Source organism: Myotis myotis, unplaced genomic scaffold, assembly GCF_014108235.1.
Source record: "Myotis myotis isolate mMyoMyo1 unplaced genomic scaffold, mMyoMyo1.p scaffold_m19_p_3, whole genome shotgun sequence".
Classification (NCBI taxonomy): domain Eukaryota; kingdom Metazoa; phylum Chordata; class Mammalia; order Chiroptera; family Vespertilionidae; genus Myotis; species Myotis myotis.
This window is the reverse complement of record NW_023416335.1, coordinates 187,891,123-187,903,908: the sequence shown is the minus strand read 5'-3', so window position 1 is coordinate 187,903,908 and position 12,786 is coordinate 187,891,123. Positions and strand designations below refer to the sequence as shown.

Here is a 12,786-nt window from a genome sequence, read left to right as displayed (position 1 = left end):
GAGAGCCTCTTACACAGCCTGTTACAGAGAGAAAGGGAAAGGGGAAGAAGTCAGGGAAGTGGGAATTTGATCCATTTCATTTTTATTTATTAAATAAATATATAAATTGATTTTCCTATGTATAAGGCATTATTAATTCAACACCTATGTATGTGCTTGGAATAAGTCATTTTATCTCCTTTAACGATAATAATTAAAATGCATTAATTCAGTTGGCAAATATTTACCGAGCATCTATTAGTGCAGATGACTGTATCAGGAACTGAGGATAAAAGATGAAAAAAAAATCAGAATCTGTTTTTTAAGACATTTCCATACCAGAGTGTCAGAAATCTAAATACTTATTCAATTTTTAATCATTTACTTTTTCATTAATTCATTTGCCTATTCATTTATTCTTTCATTTATACAGAAATTCAGCAAGTATCTGTTGGCATCTACCATGTGCAGATACTTTTCTGGGTGCTGAGGATGCAGTATTACAGAAGACTAAGATCCTGCCTTCAAAGAATTGACATTGTAAAGAAGTGGGGCAGATAAGCCTATTTTTTCACTTCTTTTTAAAAAATTTAATGTAGTGGACTAATGTTAGCCACAAATTCTTTGCCACTCCTTGCATCAAGAGGTGAGGTCTATGTCCCCTCCCCTTGATTCTGACCTGGCCTTGGTGACTTCTTTGACCAATAGAATGTGCAGAAATAACACGCTGGGACATCTGGGACTAGGTCACATGAAGCTTTGCAGTTTCCACCTGGGCCTCTTGAACCTCATTGTGAGGGAAGCAATCCCCCCCTCTAAGAAGTTCAACAACCCCAAGGCCACCATGTTGGAGTCACCACATGGAAGTCCTTCTGCCTACAGTCCCAGCTGAACCCAGCCTTACAGTCCTTCCAGCTGGGGCACCAGACATTAGAGTGAAGCCATCTTGGACCTTTCAGCCCAGCCCAGCCCAGCCACTGAGTGACCTCAGTTGATGCCACACAAAACAAAGAATCACTCAGTCAAGTTTTGCCCACATATCTGACCCACAAAATTGTGAAATACAATGAAATGGTTCTTGCTTTCAGCAACTAAGTTGGAGTAGTTTGCTGTGCAGCAATAGATAACTGGAACACAGATAATTTCAAGTAGTGAAAATGAAGTGCTATGAAGAAATGGAGACAGCTATTATATGGAATAGAGAGTGATTGGTAGGAGAACAAGTTTAGACTCGCTGTCCTGAAAAGGCCTCTCTGAGAAGGTGACATCTGTACAGAGAGCTGAACAATGAGAAGGAAGCAGATATGCAAAGATCAGGGAATATGTATCAAGCCCAGGGAACAGGAAACACAGAGACCTGACAAGGGGACAAGCTTGGTGTGGCCAGGGCATAACGAATGACGTAATGGGTGCTATGGAGCAAGCTGTCCATTCGGCAGTGGGTTCACAGAGCAAAGGGTACTGTCTGGAACAGGGTCACAGAGGCTGTAGCATGGGTATAAGATTTGAAAGGAGAGTTTTCCAGATAGACAAGAGGAGCAAAGAGGTTTCCAGATGGAGGCAACAGTCTGTGCAGACAGAACAGTGAGAAAGCCTGGGCATGATCACAGACCACGAGAGCTTGTCATAGCAAGAGCCTAATGAGGCTTAAGAAGGGGGCAGGGCTGGATCATGAAGGGAGATGAATTCTGTACAAATGAGTTCAGCATTCATGCTAGAAGGGATAAGAGACAGCAGAATCTCTGGAGCCAACTTCCTGAGATCCAGTTCTAGCCCCCTACTTGAGAGCTGAGTGACCTGAAGCAACACATTTAACTTCTCTTTGCCCCAGTTTCCACATTTGTATATTGAGGCTAATAATAGTGCCTATGAAATAAGGTTCATAGTATTCAACCAGTTAATCTGGGCAAAGAGTTAACACGGTGCTGGGCACATGAAAAGTATACTAGGTTAGCTGTTGTTACTACCTTTATCATTATTAATGTCATTGTCAACATCATCATCATCATTATCAGAAGCAACTGAAAAATTCTGGTCCTGTCAAGACTGAGTTTTTGTGTTAGAAAGAGCCTGGAGAAAGAGCAGGTTCTGAAAACAGAACAAAAACTCTTCTTAACGTTGAGGGCATCCAGAGTCTTGTACTGACCACCAGGTCCTTACGAGGTCAATCAGAGTTAGATCTCGTGAATGACAGCACACAAATGAAAGCAGCTCTACTACAATGAAGAGGGCGAGCAAATGCCTTCATGGGTAGTTGGCTTCTCTGAAAAATGGCTCTTCTCATTCAGTCAGAGTCTGATCAGTACATGCAGATTAGGACAAACGAGCACTGTGACCTTGCAGAGATGGATATTGTACGTCCTATTTGCAGGGTCCATCCGCATGAGACACTGAATTGGGGGACTTTTGTCTTTAAAGCTTGACAATCCAACACATAAATATTCATTCCATTACTCCTGATTTTACATTTGAATCGCAAAAAGAATCAATGCCCAAATGCCACTCAATTCTCTGAGGCGCCCAAGAGAAAAAGGGGGGAGGCTTAGGATGCAAGGCCCGCTTTTGGCCTGTGCTACCAATTATGAGGGGTGGCAGAACATCAGAACTCTGAAGGGACCACTTTTTTACCTCCTCAGTACCCTGCCTTATCCCTGTGATCACCGTCAGTACCCTCTGCTTTCAGAGTACTTTTTAAGTATTTGACTTACTATTTTTAAAATACATTTTTATTGATTTCAGAGAGGAAGGGAAGGGGAAAGAGAGATAGAAACATCAATTATGAGAGAGAATCATCTATCAGCTGCCTCCTGCATGCCCCCTACTAGGGATTGAGCCTGCAACCCCTGGCATGTGCCCTTGACTGGAATTGACTCTGGGACCCTTCAGTCCGCAGGCCAATGCTCTATCCACTGAGCCAAACCCACTAGGGCTGACTTACTATTTTTTTGTATAGTTCTATGAATTTTGTTATTCTATCTATCTATTCATTCATTTATTCGTTCATTCACTTATTTAAATTGTGATAATGTAAACATAACATAAAATTTACCATTTTAACGATTTTGAAGTATACATCTCTGTGGCATTGAGCACATTCACATTATTATGCAACCATCACTGCCATCCATCTCCAGGACTTTTATCTTCCCCAAATGAACCTATGTATTTATTAAATATGACACCCCGTCAGTTCTATGAATTTTAACCATATATGGAATCTTGTAACCACTACCACAACCAGGACACAAAACAATTCCTTCACCCCCAAAACTCTCTTAAGCTACTCCTTTATAATCACCTTCCCCTGACCATTAACCTCTGAGCTGTTCTCTAGCCCCACCATTTTGTCTTTTCCAGAATGTCATATAAATGAAATTGTGCAGTATGTGACCTTTTGAGATGGCCTTTTTCACTTATAAAGCCTTTGAGATGCATCCATGATCTGCTTGTATCTGTAGTAAAATCCCATTGTAGGAATGTATCAGTTTGTGTATCCATTTAACTGGCAAGACATTTAGGTTACTTTCAGTTTGGGGTAAATATGAATAGAGCAGCTATAACATTCAGGTATAATGTTTTGTGTGAACATAAATTTTCACTTCCTTAAGGTAATACCCAGGAGTGGGCATGCTGGGTCATATGTTCCCTACCCCACCCCAAAGTGCATCATGTTTTGTATTTCTTCTCTCTTTAGATCTTCTCATTTTTCCCATGAACTCCAAAGTAAGTACAGCATCTATTATGATTCTGTTTGCTACTCAATCTTCCCATACAATATCCTCAGCCTAACTAGGATGCAGTAGGTATGTGTGTGTGTGACTTCAGACTCTGAGCAATGTCTGAAGACAGGAGGAGGTGGCTGGAGGAAGTGGCCTCCTCCCTCTCCCATCACGATCCCTTATTTGCCCAAAGAGGGAAGAAGAAGGTCAGACCAGGACACAAGAGCAGGCTTTTTGAAGGCAGGATCTTCTTCACTGTTCTATCGCCATAAATGCTTGGAACAGATGGCTAAAAGGAAGTAGTCTGTACTTACATTGAAAAGGCAATTTAATGATAAAATAGTGACTAAACACATGAGTTATGGGCTTAAAAGACCTAAGCTCAAATCAAAGCTCCATCATTTATTAAGTGAGTGACTTAAACTTTGAAACTGAATGTCAACAATGTTCTAAGAGGAGAAATAAGGTATGGCATTTCATTACAAATCCTCCATTTTAAAACCTGGGGCCAAGTGTAGGCACCCAGAATCCTACCCATGGAACAACCTAGCTGTGAATACAGCAACAGATTAGAAAGTCAGACTCACTTTCATGAAAGTTTTAATTGGGGATGTTGTGCTAGCTAACTGAGCTTTGGTCCCTGAGCTACTAGAGCAAGTGGGTTTATTCCTGTATTAACTTTACTAAAATAACCTGTACCTTAAGTCTTAGGTGTTTTTGCAAAGTCTTATGTCTGACCATAAAACATCATCATCAACATATATTTAATGGGTAAAATCTATGCATAAGTTACTGAGCTCTGAAATGAATACCTCAAGTGAAATGAGGCAACAGATATAACCCCTAAGTTACAGTTCAGTTGGAAATAACAATGATAATATAATAACAGCAGCAGCTAACAGGTCTCTGTTAATGTATCACACATTAAGTAACTCATCAATCTTCCCATTAACCCTATGCAGTAGGTATTATTAACTCCATTTACCAGACAAGGAAACTGATGCAGAGAGGTATGCAGTATGAATAAGGCCAGACAGCTAGAAATGAGCAGAGCAAGGATTCAAAGGCAGAATCCTGACACTTAACTGTAAAACACATCAGAGTTCTATGTTCATAGAACAGATGCTCAACCAACATATGTAGAATAGAAAACTCCCACGACTAAATGAGTATGCCAAGTTCCAAATAGGATGTAAGGAAAGTAAAGGCAATGGGAGTCTAGAGGGAGTGGAGATTATCATGGGAGGACGGTGATAGGGAAGCTATAGGGAGGATGCAGAGATGGAGATTGGAGATTATAGAAGCAGAGGTGTGGGCAGGGCACTCAGGGCAAGAAAAATGGCACAAGCTAAGATGCAGAAGGACCCGAGCACCATGTCTTAACCAAAGTTGAAAAGAATGTTTGTACATGTACGTGGAACACAGTTGGTGCATAGAGAGAAGCCATACTATAGAGCATGCTGAATGGTCAGGCTGGGGAAGGATGAGGTGTGCACATCACAACATTTAGGTATCATTACTCAGCCCAAGCATATGGCTTGAAGAATAGAGAGGCTAGAGGAGGGAGATTCACTGGGAAATGACTAAGGGTCTGGCCTATTTTCAGAAAAAAATATAATGGGAGGAATATATGAACAAGATATCAAAATGAAAGCCTTGGCAGAATCCAATTCAGAAGAAGGAGGAGAGGAAGTGGCAGGGTCAAGTTCATCCCCACCCCCTCATCTCCCACTACGCTCCCTCACCGCCCCTCAGTAGCCACACTGGCCTCCTCATTCCTAGAAAACACCAGGCAAACTCCTGTCTCAGTCTGTCCTTCTCTCTACTTGGAAAGCCCCAGATACCCATCACTCCTTCACTACCTTCAGGTCAGACTTGATGGTCTTCTCACCGAGGCCTTTCCTGACCACACAATTTATAGTTGCAAGTCCTCTGCTAACAATCACTATATCCCTTCTCTGCTTTACCTCTTTCTGTAGCAGCTGGCACCTTCTAATATTGTATATAATTGCCTTTCTAACTTGTTTTCTTCGTTCCACCTCCTTTAGAATGTACGTGATATGAAGGACAATATCTTTATCTGTTTTGATCACTGCTGTCTCTCTTTTGCCTAGAACAGTACCTGGCACTTAGTAAGCCCTCAATATGAATGAATGAATGAATGAATGAGTGAATTTCATAGCACAAATGTAGATGCATTTATTATATTAAAAAATTCAAGGTACCCTCCTTATTGGTTAATGCATTATCACGCAACACACAGTTGAGCATTAATATTTCTCAGATCTAGTGTTATTCTGGCATCCCTGGTGAATAAGGAGTTAATATGTCTTCATGCCAGCTGAGGACATCTTTCCTGGCACTTTCTCCATTTTCCCTTCAAAAAATATATCAGATCTGAGATCCCAAAAGAGCTTGTCAAATTTAGGACTTGACAAAGCATATGAATATTTCTTTGGCACCAAAAATGTGACAGAGTTGGAGATAATTATGCTAACATGGAGATGGAATGAAACAGAGGCTTAAGGACTAAGGCATCTGAGTTTTATCCTTAAGTCATCCTGTGCATTACAGATGGCCTTGGGTGTGCTCCCTCAACCTAGCCTTAGGTGAGACTGTTACAAAGATGTGTGGTTGCCACCACTCCACTCCACAGACTGACCTGTGAGAATGCAGGGGTGGTCACAGATATTTTATAAAAGCTGTGGGTGCTAGCAAGGAGAAAAGGCCTTAAAAGAAGATTTTAAGTGAAGATTACAGATGGATTCACTATGGAAACTGAGATTCCAGAACTTCACTACAAGCCCCAACAGCTTATATACAGTTTTGAGGGGAATACTGAAGGTGACTTTCAGGGTTTCAATATGCAAGATGACCCAATGAATTTAGGGGTGCTGCAGTTGTTAGCATGATAACCTGAGGTTCCTATCACAGTGGCAATATTCTTCAGAGTCGTGAAGCTGGAGTTGGGGTTGGATGGCCAAAGGTCTATGCCAGGCAGGGCCTGGGGTGAGTGAGGATCCAGGGAGAGGCATGTCAGGGCAACAGGCAGAGTTCTGATCTCCTGTCAATCAATTGGATCAGTCAATTCCATCCTGAGAAATGAAAATGCCAGTATGTGCATACACGGTCACATTGTGACCGTTTTTCTCAGCACAGCAGAACTTCCTGCTTTGGTCAATAAAGTCAGCCCTATGTGGGGGCACTCCATCTGACAGAATATCACCCCTGGGAGGGACCCTCCGGGATCCTACTGTGCAAACTGCATCTCCTTTGGGGGCTCACAATGGATTCTCACAGGAGAGGGCCCTGACAAATCCTTTGGGGGAAAAAGCAAACTTATTTAACATTGACATAGCATTTCCTCAACAAACTTTACCATACATTTTTCTAAGAATTTTGTGTCTCTAAGACCGTGAAACCAAATTTGAGAAAACTGATTGATCAAATTCCTCCCTGCATGGAGCAGGAAGCAGAGGCCTGGACAGTTCATTGGCTATCCAAGCCCAAACAGACATTCTCTGTTCCTGTCCCCTCTATCTCTGCCTCCATCCGGTCACCACATAGGTTCTGAGTGCCCACTCGGCACCAGGCACTGCACTAGAGCCAATGGCAAGGGAAGGCAGATGCCTCCCCCTCCCCCACACTCCTTTTGGGGTCATGAAAGTCCAACGTGCCTATGTCATCCTTAATAGGACTCCAATTACAAGGCTAACATTATTATTACAAAGTGATTGCTACAAAAGTTAAAGATCAACAGCCCTATTAGTAGAGGAATGGGACTCAATTTTTCCAGTTGACTAAGTGTAAAGTCCAAAAGCCCTTTTACCTTTAACCCTACTGTTGGAAATCATTCTAAACTAATTCATATTCCTCTTTAGGGTTACCCTCACCTGCTATATACAAAATGATACTTAGATGGGAATGCTATGCAGGCATTTAGATACAAAAGATCATAGATGGTTTAAGAGATTGTGTTTAATATGTTCTTATTCCAGGAAGATCTTAAAAACTGTTTTTACTTTTAGTCATTCCTTTATATAAGCTTCTTTTGTTACCATGCATATCTTTTCCCTTCTGAAAGTGGAAGTGGCATTGTGATAGTTATTCTATCTCTTGTTAAATGAGGGAATGGAAAGGAGAAAACACTCAGTCAACACTCATTGAGAAGCTGAGGTCTCATTCAGAGAATAGTGCAGGCTTGGCGCATGGACACACATAGGGCCCTACTGTACTCTTCTCACACAAGATAAGGAGCAATCAAGGGCTTCAAAGAAAGCAAGTATCTTGCCAAATAAGCCCTGAAATCACTTTATAATTTAAGATCTGATAAGCTACAATAGTAGTACAGTTGGATAATTCACTTACTCACTATTCTTTTTAAATAACTGCTCAATTTAGATTATTTTATAGCAGAAACTACAAGATGAGCAAATTTTATCTGAGACCATGAATGTAAAATATTTCTTATCTATATTACCTCTCTCTCCCCAACCATTAGTTATGAAACTATCTTTCACTCTTTGTCAAGTTCAAATGGCTAATAAAGAAAGAAAAGTATCAGTTTATACTATGAACACTATATAAATTATATAACTATCTTCTCATCCAGTCACTTATTCATTCATTGACTAAATGGTTCATTAATTCATTTTAAACAAATATCTGAGCACTTATATTTGCCAGTTACTGAAGATATATGAGTAAACAAAGACAAAAATTCTTATCCCAAGTTACAGTCCAGTAGGAAGAGACAAATAAACATTGTAAATATGTTAAATATTAGTATGTCACACTATATATCAATTTCCATTCATGTAAAACAAGAGAAAAACAGACAGGATGAGATAAAGCTATTTTAGGGCTTCTTCCAGATTTTAGATCAGATGCTTAAACTTTGGCCGTAAGACTTGTCCTATGTCCTTTCATCTCTTACAGGATGTGCTGAGCTTAGACTGTCTTTAAGGACACGATGCCACTGTTCTCTGGAAACTCTTGTCTCTAACAATGTACCACCTCTACATGCCTTCTCTTTGAAGCTAGCCCCATTAGCTTGGTCTGATGCAAATTTTCAGTGGGACAACTTCAAGTTAGCATCAGATAAACGTATTAAAATTTATTTTTCCACTTAAAACAAAAACTAAGGTTCGTTTCAACCCAGGCTTAGAAAAGATACTTTTTCTAGAATAAGCAAATGGCTAAAGAGCTAGGATTACTGGCACACTTAATTTGGAAAATAATCTAGGTGAGTCCATTTCACACTGACATTTTTAAAATCTTTGTCTAGGTGGACATAGTTAGAAGGAAATATGCATACTAATGGGGCGTTTTTCTCAGCTACCTAGTAGGGCATTATTCAAAGGCTCCCATAGTGAGCTATATGATGATTGTTTTAAGATACCAGGCTGCTGGATCCTTCTGCTGGTCAAGTACATATGTCATGTTTACTTTGTCAATGGGTTATAAAGAAGTTAGTCTACTTTAGAATAGTTTATAGAATAGAAAACTATTCTATAATTCCAAACCAGGAACCAATGAACAAAATGCAAAAACATCTGTAGCCAATGCCAAAGTAAGATGCAAAGAAAGAAGTGTCTCTTTATCAAACCAGACGCCTCTCTGACGAGGCAGGTGGGACACTTGGTGAAAGGGTGGAGATGACCAGCTTGAGTTGGGAGTCTGGGGTAACTTAAGAAACACACAGGGAAATGCTTCATCTTAAACAATCAGCGGTTCTCAACCTGTGGGTCGCGACTCCTTTGGTGGTCGAACGACCCTTTCACAGGGGTCGCCTAAGACCATCCTGCATATCAGATATTTACATTACGATTCATAACAGTAGCAACATTACAGTTATGAAGTAGCAACAAAAATAATTTTATGGTTGGGTCACAACATGAGGAACTGTATTTAAAGGGTCAGAAGATTGAGAACCACTGACTTAGATGATAGGATGGAAAACTTTCTCTTTAAATCTGCTTATGACACTAAATTGGGTTGGGTAGCTGGCCACTTGGGAAATAGAACTAAACATCAAAACAATAGGTCTAGCATAATGAGGGGAATATTAAGAGGATGAAGTTCATTAGGAAGCATACAAAGTAACTCTCACAGGATATAACATCACGCAGCCCTAGAGTAAGAAGAGACAGGAACTGGCTTTGTCAACAGCATGGTAGAAAGGCTGCGGATCCTTAGTGGGGCACGGCTGCCCGGGTGAACACTGTGCTGCTGTTTAAACAGGAGCCTCTCAGGGGAAGCTAAGGAGCAACGTGGCAGGTGGGACGGCCGTGGGCAGGCCCGTGCCAGTGGGAGGACTTGACATTGACTGTGTTTATTTCACCCTGAAAGGAGCCCCGGGAAAATTCCTCTATCACTGGATCTGCCATCTTACATTTTAAGAATCCTGTCTGCCTCCCGCACTGGACTATGACCCTGAGACCTCCTCAGCACACCTCCAGCACCTCATATCAGAAATTCAAATTTAAGTGGGTGCTCTCTGTTTTTACTTGTTAAATCTGGCAACCCTACTCACAGGGTAACTAGCAACCATCCAATAAACAGGTGTTGAATTAATTGCCCTTATGTGCTAAGTATTAAGCTAAGTGCAGAAAATATAACAATTTAAATAAAAAGCCAGGCAGATGATACAACAGATGCCTTAATTAATCTAAAGAACTGTGGAGAGAGACAGGATTCTGTAAGGAAGCAGAATCCAAGATGAACAGAGGGTTAACCACAAAGGGCAGGAGGGGGTTTCTGGAGGGACTATTGGTCTTTCTAATCCCAGGGCCTCTAGGCCTTAGCCATGGACAGTGTGGCAGCTGCTAGGACTCTGAGAGGAAGTGCGTGGTTGGACTCTGAGTTCAGTGCTGACAGAAAGTTTAGAGATAATGTGCTTGCACAGCATTGTCTGATCTTCCCATCTCCTGTCTTAGTAAATGGTGTATGGTAGCTGTTTATTAAGGCCTATGTGTTGAATGAATAAATGACGATGAGGTGATGAAACTGAAAAGCAATGAAACTGATTATTTAGAGCAGGGGTGGGGAACATATGGCCTTATACAGCCTGATAAATTATTTGGTCTGGTCCTGCCAAGGCATTTAGGATGAGTTAATTAAATGCTTGACCAAATATAGTAGGCTAATTTTTAAGTTGATAATCTTGTATGGCCCATGAATGATTATATAAATATCCAAATGGCCTTAGCAGAAAAAAAGATTCTCCACCTCTGATTTAGAGAGTACCATTACATACACAAGTTAAGGCTCTTTAAAATACTGTGTGTTAAGTGGGATTTGGCCAGTAGAGACCCTAAATGGTGTGGAGGATGGAAGAGAGCTCCCTGGGCTGGGCAGTGAACAGAGGAGCTTCGGGGACTGAAACCATCGCATCTCAGGTTCTCCCAAACCCACATCAAACTTGACATTCTTGAAATTTTTCAAGTCATGGGGTCATTAGGGAGCCTCAGTGTTTCCTTCATCAGTGAATAAATGATGATAGAGTGGCAACTATTTATGACAATAACAACATATTTTCTATGGTTAAACTAGTCAAAATGGGCATTAATGATAAACTTGGGAACGTTATAAATTCCCTGATTCATCAATAATTTGCAGCAAAGCTAAAGCTCTTTTCTTTTTTAAAAAAAGTATATATTTTTATTTCAGAGAGAAAGGGAAAGGGAGAAAGAGAGATAGAAACATCCATGATGAGAATCATTGATCAGCTGCCTCCTGTATGCCTCCTACTGGGGATCGAACCCACAATCCGGGCATGTGCCCTTGACCGGAATCGAACCCAGGACCCTTCAGTCTGCAGGCCAATGCTCTATCCACTGAGACAAACTAGCTAGAGCTAAAGCTCTTTTCTAAGTTTCCAAGAGAGCTGGAGGTAGGAGTAGTTAGGCTTACTTTTCCTGGGAGTCTGAAAGGACAGGCAATTCTTTGTCAATACAGACATGAAAGCAGGGAAGACTTTAAGACAAACCCAGTTCTCTAATTTCCCCACTCTTGGAAGAAACTATTTGGGGGAGGACCCAGTAGTAGTCCAATAAAAACATAATTAAAGTAATTGTGGATTTTTAAAAAATATATATTTTATTGATTTCAGGGAGGAAGGGAGAGGGAGAGAGAGATAGAAACATCAATAATGAGAAAGAATCATCGATCAGCTGCCTGCTGCACACCCCTTATTGAGCCCACAACCCAGGCATGTGCCCTGACCACGGAATCGAACCATGACCTCCTTGTTCATAGGTGGATGCTCAACTACTGAACCACACCAGCTGGGCTGAAGTAATTGTTTCCTATCACATCAATGAGTGACAGACAAAGATTTAGAAACATTAACTAAGCTCTTACTCTGTACCTAGGAGGATGCTACGTGCTTTCTCTCAAAAGACCCATAAGGATGACTGCAAAGAGGTACCTGGCACCTGGCAGATATCCTTCTTCGTTGGATCCAGAGCTACTTTCGGATAATCTAAGAACTGAGAGCGACTCTTCCATTCTCCCTTGCACACCTTCACAGCCCTCACATATTCACATTTCTTGTCCTCCACACCCCACCCCTTCTGGAATCTCACTGAAACAGACAAGTACAGGGAGCAGGGTGGTGGAGGGAGGACTACATGTGGGCTCTAGAGTAGATTGGTAGCAGTTTTTCCATGGCTTTCAAAGTACATGTTAATCACTAACTAGAAACAGCATGGGCTTTGTGAGAAGGATTTAGGCACAAACCCTGGATCTGCAGAAGGATCTGAGCCCTAACATTTAATGAGGGATTAGTATGCAGGGGAACAGTTTCTAAGCACTATATGGATATTAGAAGTCTTTAATCAGCACAACGTATAACATAAGCAACATATTTATCCCCATGTTATAATTAGGAAACTGAGGCAGTGGAGGGGTTTAGGAGCCCAGCCATCTCATGTACTTTGAAGTGACTGAGTCTTAGTTTTCTTTCTATAAAGCAAAGGTAGCATCTGCCAAAAAGGTTTGGAAGGAGAGGTACACAGGGGGAAGAATGTAAATCATCTAGCCCAGGGAATGCCACCCATGGTCACTAATGACTCGTCCACTCTCC

General features: G+C 41.2%; 1 protein-coding gene across 1 annotated transcript in view; it reads right to left on the bottom strand.

The window, feature by feature from the left end:
• Positions 1–12,786, bottom strand: part of GRIN2B (glutamate ionotropic receptor NMDA type subunit 2B) — a 303,242-nt gene that overhangs the window by 14,986 nt on the left and 275,470 nt on the right. The window lies entirely within an intron of this gene.